Here is an 8,154-nt window from a genome sequence, read left to right as displayed (position 1 = left end):
TGTCTAGTGGTTAAGACTTAGCCTTCCAACACAGGGGGTGTGGGTTCAATTCCTGGTGGGGGAGCTAAGGTTCCATATTTCTTGTGGTCAAAAAACTAAAACATACTTGAGAGAATAGCATTGAAACATATACATTATCATATGTAAAACAGATAGCCAGTGGGAGTTTGATGTATGATGTAGGGAACCCAAAGCCAGTGGTGGTCTGTGACAACCTGGGGTGGGGTGGGTTGGGAGGGAGGTGGGGGAGGATTCAGGAGGGAGGGGACATACATATGCCTATGGCCAATTCATGTTGTTGCATGGTAAAAACCAATAAATAAATAAATAAATTGCCAACATCCACTGGATCATAGAAAAAGCAAGGGAATTCCAGAAAAACATCTACTTCTGCTTTATTGACTACACCAAAGCCTTTGAATGTGTGGATCTCAACAAACTGTGGAAGATTCTTAAAGAGATGAGAATACCAGACCATCTGACCTACCTCCTGAGAAATCTGAATACGCAGGTCAAGAAGCAACAGTTAGAGTCGGACATGGAACAATGGACTGGTTCCAAATTGGGAAAGGAATACATCAAGGCTGTATATTGCCACCCTGCTTATTTAACTTCTATGCAAAGTACATCATGAGAAATGCTGAGCTGGATGAAGCGCAAGCTGGAATCAAGATTGCTGAGAGAAATATCAATAACCTCAGATATGCAGATGATACCACCCTTGTGGCAGAAAGTGAAGAGGAACTAAAGAGCCTCTCGATAAAAGTGAAAGAGGAGAGTGAAAAAGTTGGCTTAAAACTCAACATTCAGAGAACTAAGATCATGCCATCTGGTCCCATCACTTCATGGCAAATAGATGGGGAAACAATGGAAACAGTGAAAGACTATTTTCTTGGGCTCCAAAATCACTGCAGGTGGTGACTATAGCCATCAGTCACCAGATTTCAATTCAGTTGCTCAGTCGTGTCTAACTCTTTGCCACCCCATGGACTGCAGCACGCCAGGCTTCCCTGTCCATCACCAACTCCTAGAGCTTGCTCAAACTCATCTCCATTGAGTTGGTGATGCCATCCAACCATCTCATCCTCTGTTGGCCCCTTCTCCTCCTGCCTTCCATTTTTCCCAGCATCACGGTCTTTTCCAATGAATAAGTTATTTGCATCAGGTGGCCAAAGTATTGGAGCTTCAGCTTCAACATCAGTCCCTTCAAATGAGTATTCAGGACTGATTTCCTTTAGGATTGACTGGTTTGATCTCCTTGCAGTCCAAGGGATTCTCAAGAGTCTTCTCCAACACCACAATTCAAATGCACCAGTTCTTTTGTGCTCAGCTTTTTTTATGGTCCAACTCTCACACCCATACATGACTACTGGAAAAACCATAGCTTGGACTAGATGGACCTTTGTTGCCAAAGTAATGTCTCTTTTTAATATGACAGCTTTTTAATATGCTGTCTAGGTTGGTCATAGCTTTTCTTCCAAAGAGCAACCGCCTTTTAATTTCATGGCTGCAGTCACCATCTGCAGTGATTTTGGAGCCCAAGAAAACAAAGTCTGTTACTGTTTCCAAAGGGAGAGGAGATGTATCATTCAGGACAGGAAAGGGGTGGTTTTCCTGAGGGTAGTGATGATCAGTTGAATGGTGTGCTAACAGAAGGGGAGTTTGCTGAGCAAAGAAAGATTTGGTAGAGGGTTTAAGGAGAGGAAGCACCAGTGTGAAGGTGGGACAACATGAAAATGGCTGGTGAGTTTAAGGAATTTAAGTGTTTAATGTGCTTAGATTGGCTGGACTGACATTGAAACTGCTGGATAAAGACTAGCAAATAAGAGCCACCAAATGTGTAAATGTTGCCCATCATTCCTGATACCCTCTCACTCTTCACCTTGCTGCCAGAGATGAGAGCCTCTTCTTTTCACCTGTAGACGTGTCCCGATTTAAAAACAAAGGTGTACTGCTCTTGCCTCCAGGGATGCCACCCAGCTGTTTTCTGTCTACTTTCCTGAGAATGGAAGGTCAAGGACAGCTTTGGGCGGGGAGAGGGAAGAGATCACATAGACTTGGGAGTAAGTGGGTGAGAGGAGACCCTGAAAATGGGAGGTATCAAGAGCAAGGAGAATATGGAGCCCTGAAGACAGGCTGCATGAGGCCTACTTGCTTGAGACACCTCCACTAACTCCTGAAATCTTCTCTGAAATCATGGAGGGGTGAGTACTAGTATCAGATGGTGATTAACCGCTTCCAGGCTGATGCATTGCTTGCCCAGGTGCTTCCCTGTGGGCAGGGTTAGTGAAAAGAAAATGGGGTGTCATATCATGGGGCAAAAAGACATTTTGGTGGGGTGGGAGGTGGGCGTGTGGGAGGAAAGAAGCGGTCAGACAGATCAGAGCGTGGACTTTAGTGATGGAGACTGTGGTCAGAGGAAGGGGCTCTAGATTTGGGGAGGGGGGCAAAAGTGTGGCTGTGTGTGTGGCTGAATGTGTGTGCATTTACCACTTGGCCTGGCTCAACCTTGGAATAGGAAATAGACATGCTTTTTATGGTCCATGTAAAGCTTTCCTGTTATTTCATTGGCTTCACATGATCACCCTTTGAGGGAGAAACTTTTCTTATAGATGAATAAACTAGGGCTGAAAAGCCAAGTGACTTGCTCTCAGGGTTCCCCACAGGGTACAGCAGGATGAGAACTCTGTCTGGCTCTCAAATCTGTGCCCCTTTTAACCTAACCTCTCCCCTAAATATGCCCAGAGTGGAGGCCTGTCCTTTCTGTCCTGAGGTCTCACAGACGCCAAAGAGCCCCCTGTGTGTGCCTTCCCTTCAGTTCACATGTGCCAGCCAGACCCCACGGGAAGGAACTCACTCAGACTCTTCTGCACTGCAGATGCCTTCTGCAGTGCTTAGAGATACGGAACATACTTCATCCTCAAGTAAACAATGCTGGACTTTTGGGATAAACTTGGTGATTTGAAAATGATTAAACTGCTAACTGCTGGAGAGACCTGGAAGCATTCTTCTCAGGTGCTGATACAAAGTAAATATATTTTTAGAATAATCTTTGCTTTCATGATAAGATAATGGATGCTGCATGAAAATTTACCTTTCCAGTCCACTTGCTAAGGCAGTGTAGATAAATGCTTTGAATCCTCTTCCATAAGAGATGGGGCAGCCTAGAGGGTTCAAAGAGTGATGGGATCAGGGTCAGAGAGCTCCCCCCAAAACACCTGTTCTCCAGTCATCTGCATGTCCATCTCGCCTTCCTTGAATCCAGCATCCTTTCCTTGCCAAATGAAAATGGTGGAGGCTGAGGGCAGACAACTTTCTCTTCTCCTCAGCCATTCCTGCTGGCCACCATCCTCTCCTTTAGCCAAACCGCCCTGTAAGGTTCAGGTTTGACCTCCTTCTAGAAGCCTACCAGACTTTGTAAGTACTGTTCCCTTATCTGACTCCCTCTGTAGGCTTTGATCAACCATAAATGACGAGAAAAACCCCAAAGACGCCATGGGGGTACTTCGGTGAGGTCAGAGAAAGTGTCTTTCACTCTTTCTTCACACCCATTTGCCCTCATCCCCTCGCAAGGGCCTGGCTCAGGGCCTGGAACTTAACTATGTGTGTGTGGTCTTGCTAGGTGCTGGTCTGGGACAAGTGATGGGAGAGAGGGTGCTGGGCTGCGGGCGGTTGGCAGACTGCGAGATATGGGGCGGGAATCCGAGGAACACTGGGCGCCTACAGCTCGGAGCAGCTGGCTCCGAAAAATTATTGCAAGTCTGCACAACTTAAAAATCTGCAGTTTGGGGGCGGGCGGGGGAGCGCGGGGGTGGGTCCCCGAGCGTCCCATTTCGCCTCCGGGCGGTTGGCTGAGCGTCCTAGCTCAGTGCGGAGGGGCGGGCGAGGCCTTCTGGACCACACGCCGCCCTCGCCGGGGTTCTGGGTTTGTTCCGAGGTATCTCCCTCCAAACCCCTCGTCCATCCTTAGAGAAGGGGGGCTGACTCGTCTTCCTTCCGCTCAGTGCACGTGTCCGCCAGCTCTTCTAACATGGTAAGTGGAGAAACGGAGCGTGTAAAACAATCTTGAAGACACTGCACAAGTCTTCAGGCAGCCGGGCTGGTGGCAAACAGGCAGGACCTGGGGCTGCTTCCTTCGCACTTGTTTTAAAACAAGTTGGGGGCCGCAGTCCTTGGGAAGAAAATTCTAGCAAATTCGCAGAGCTTTGCTGGCGGGCGGAGAGGCGTTGCGGGGGCCGCTGGGGCCGCAGAGGAGGTCACCGGTCTCCCGCAGGGTCAAGGTGCACTCATCCCCGGAGGGCGCGCAGGTGGGAGGCGCGGGGCGCGCTCCTGCTGCTCCCGCCTGGACCCGGCGCGCCGCCCCAGGGGTGACTCTGCACTTGGGTCCGGGCGGGGGCGCGCGCCCCGCGGGGCCGCCTCTCGGTCCATCCAACAGTCCGCTCGTCGCGCAGCCTGAGTTCCGCAGCCAGCGATCGCCCGCGGCACCGCGCCGCGCCCTCGGCCCGGAGCGCCGACTGGGAGCCTGAAGCCAGGCGGCGGACGGGGCTGCGACCAATGGGGTGGCGGCCGAGCGGGGGGCCCCGCCCCGCCCCGCCCCGCCGGCGGCTCCCGGGCGCCGCGCTCCTGCCGGACTGGACGGACAGACCGACCGACGCGGGCCACCGGGCTCTCCTCGCCGCCGGTGCGGCGGGCGCGGGGCCGCGCGGGGACGCCTGATATCTGCAGCGCGGGCGGGCGGCCGCGGAGCGGAACCAGCCAAAGGCGCCGGGACGCCTGCAGGTACATGCTCGTGTCCCCTCCTCCCCGCGCACTCCGGAGACTTCTCCGTGCGACCCTGCAACTTTCCCCATCATCTGCTGCCCAGCCCCGCCATGGCCCAGGTCACGAGTGCACGACCCCCGCAGACCTACACCTGCAGGCCACTTGGAGTCCTGCCGGGCGCGCCTCTCTCCGGCGCGCTCCATCCTCCGGTCCCCAGAGCCCGTCGTCGCTGGAGCCCTAAGGATCCGCCTGTTGCGCGAGCCGCCGGCAGCCGAGACAGTGTCTGGGTCCCTCGGAAAGCCGCAGGGAGGGGGTCTAGAATCCATTCTTGGGCGCCGGGTGGGGGACGGACGGAGGCGGGAGAAGCGAGGAGCCGCGGAAAGGCACTTCGCGGAGGGGCAGCCCTGGGGCGTTTCCTTAGCCTGGAAGCCGTTCCTTCTCTTCCTAGAGAAGAGGAGGAGGCGCTTTCCGGACGGCTGTAAGTGCTTCCCTGGCCGCCTGCTCCGCCTTCTTCCCTGTCACTCTTCCCTCCCCTTTGCCCCGCAGCAGTGCAGGGCGCCCCGCGACAGTTGCTGGGATGAGCGCACCCGGGGCGCAGGGAGCTGGCTCCGGTGCCGCGCTGCGCCCGGGGACTGCCGGCGCGCTCCGGCTGGGAGCCGCTTGGGGCTGGCAGGGCCCGGCCCGTGTCAGGTCGCCCGCCGACCGTGCGTCTGGATTAGTGCTCGTGATGGGAGTGGGTACTTCGGGGTCGCAAACTTCCATTTCCCGCGCTCGGCTGGTTGGCTGCCCGACTTCTCGAGGTGAATCGGCTGGCGAGCGAGCCAGACCTGCTGGCAGGGGCCGCGGCGAGCCGGGCTGGGCGCCTTTCGCATTGCAGGGATCATTTTGAACAACCTCCCCCGCCCCCCCCACGCACCCCCCTCCACCCCCCCACGCACCTCCCCCCCACCCCCCCCCCCCCCCACCCCCGCCTTCCCTGCCCCGCGCGCTTCTCCTGCTCTGCCTCTTGTGGTCTCTTGTGGGAAAGGAGCACCCTTTGCGCCATTGGTGACTGATCGTCTCGGCTGGGGACCCTGAGACGGTAGCCTAACTCTGGCAACCCAGGACGAGGGTGGAGGGCAACAGAGAAACACCTCTCTACACGCCAGAATCACCCTGGAAGACCTGGTTTGAGGCTGGGGTGTGGAGGTATTGTTTCTCATCGCCCTCTGACTTGATTTTTGTCTTTCATCTCACAGGCCCCCAGAGTAGGGCAGGTGAGAAAAACCAGATCAGAAACCTTCCCATCCCTTTTCATGTATTTGCTTAAGGGATTTGCATAAGCATTCGCTTAGAACTGGGTAAGTTACCCCCTTTTGCTCCCCTTTCTGACTACTTGCAAATACCTGCCCAGGTAAACAGAATGCAAGCGTTTGCTGAGCACCTGCCCTCTTGCTAAAGGCAGATGCCCTAGTCCTTCCCTCTGCACATGTCTCAGGCTGAGAGAGGGTGGCATTGATTCTGTGGTTGAACTTGCTGTACTAGGTAGGTCTCACTCTTTCCCCGGGTGGTAAACTGCTTAAGGACATTGATTCACTCAGTATGTGTTTACAACCAGACCACAGGGGTTGGGCCAGGCCTTGGTCATATGCAGTAAGGTGAAGTTTCTGCTCCCAGTTTTGTTTTTTTTTTTCATTTCTCACCAGATTCCTTTCTTCTCCTGTTCTAATATTAAATTAGTCATTTCAGAACTAGGAATGATCAGTATTGGGGTAGGGAAAAGATGATCATGAAGTGCTCAGAAACTCAGAATCCAGAGCTTGCTGTGAATATTTTAAGGAGACTTGCAGAATCTGTTTTGCCTCTGTCTTGTGTCTGAGCCATCATTACCTGGAAAATCAGCCTGAACAAGAAAAGCCCTTAATGAATGCAGCAAAGCTAAGGTTTTCCTGGTCAAGTATGTGAGAGCAAATGGGGAGGTTGGAAGCAATCTTTGTTCTGTTCAGAAATATTAAAATATTAAAAAGCCAATGCTCTGACACTTGAGCCTGCCAGCAAAGCACCGGCTAAGTTTTTTTCTTCTTCTGTAGTATTTTAAAGAAAGGGAGGGAAGAGTGGGCACTTCAGCCACTTCTTCTGTGTCCAGTGAATTTCATCCTTCAGAGACTGCCTCCCTGTTCTACCAGAGTTCTCCATTTGCCCTGTGTCTGGCAGTTGGGGCTGGGATGTGTGTCAGCTCCAAGAGAGCAGGCATCACAAGGGTTTTCCTCCTCCTCTTTTTTTTTTTTTGGCCATGCCTTGAGGCATGCAGGATCTTCATTCTCCAGTTCTTCAGACAAGGGATGGAACCCAGGCCCGCTGCAGTGGAAGTGTGGAGTCTTAACCACTGGACTGCCAGAGAAGTCCTCTTCTTTATCCTGCAATGTGGGAGACCTGGGTTTGATCCCTGGGTTGAGGCAATCCCCTGGAAAAGGGAAAGGCTATCCACCCCAGTATTCTGGCCTGGAGAATTCCCTGGACTGCATGGGGTCGCAAAGAATTGGACACGACTGAGCGACATTCACTTTTTATCACAATATCTATCTATATAAACAATAGCATTCTTGGCTGGATACCTATGCCAGCTACTTTGCTTGGCACTTTTCCAGGCATTATCTCATTTAATCCTCAAAACACTCCCATTGGGAAGTGAGGCTTCCTTTCTTGGTCACAGTGTATCTGTGGGAGCCAGCAATACATGGAGCCCCTGCAGGGCGCTCTGAGCTAATGGGAGACCGCAGGATGGGGCTTGACCCAAGGTCTCATTAGCAGGCAAGGACAGCTACCCAGGGGTGTTGGAGGCAGAGGGAAGGGTGGGTGTGCTTACAGTCCCTGCTGATCAATTATCAAGAATGTAGATCTGCCCAAGTACCACTTGTGTGTAAAACCTACTAAGACTGGGGACCTGGGTTCCAGCCTGATTTCTACCTGCTCATGGCTCCTAGACTTACTTTGCTTCTCATTTAGCTGTGAGGATCTTGCTGCTGGACATTGTTGTTACCCTGAATGAAGCACCAGGTTGAAAGCTCTTGATGCATTAACTCATTTCATCCTGATGACAACCTTAGGAGATAGGCTGTTTTAACACTCCATTTTTTATTTTACTGGCTTAAAACAACAGAAAAAAATATTCTTCTACAGTTCTGGAGGCTGCTGCTGCTGCTAAGTCACTTCAGTCGTGTCCAACTCTATGTGACCCCATAGATGGCCTGCTACCAGGCTCCCCTGTCCCTGGGATTCTCCAGGCAAGAACACGGGAGTGGGTTGCCATTTCCTTCTCCAATGCATGAAAGTGAAAAGTGAAAGTGAAGTCACTCAGTCGTGTCCGACTCTTAGCGACCTTATGGACTGCAGCCTACCAGGCTCCTCCGTCCA

General features: G+C 52.6%; 1 protein-coding gene across 1 annotated transcript in view; it reads left to right on the top strand.

Annotated features, from left to right (window-relative positions):
- Positions 1-4,745: 4,745 nt before the first annotated feature.
- Positions 4,746-8,154, top strand: part of KCNS3 (potassium voltage-gated channel modifier subfamily S member 3) — a 46,975-nt gene continuing 43,566 nt past the window's right edge. Inside the window, exon 1 of the mRNA XM_052648932.1 lies at positions 4,746-4,779. The gene's annotated coding sequence lies outside the window, so the exon portion shown is untranslated. The remainder of the gene's footprint in view (positions 4,780-8,154) is intronic.

This window comes from Budorcas taxicolor, chromosome 11 (genome assembly GCF_023091745.1).
Source record: "Budorcas taxicolor isolate Tak-1 chromosome 11, Takin1.1, whole genome shotgun sequence".
In the NCBI taxonomy this organism is placed as follows: Eukaryota; Metazoa; Chordata; class Mammalia; order Artiodactyla; family Bovidae; genus Budorcas; species Budorcas taxicolor.
Note: the sequence above shows the minus strand (reverse complement) of the source record. Positions and strands in the feature narration are given on the sequence as shown.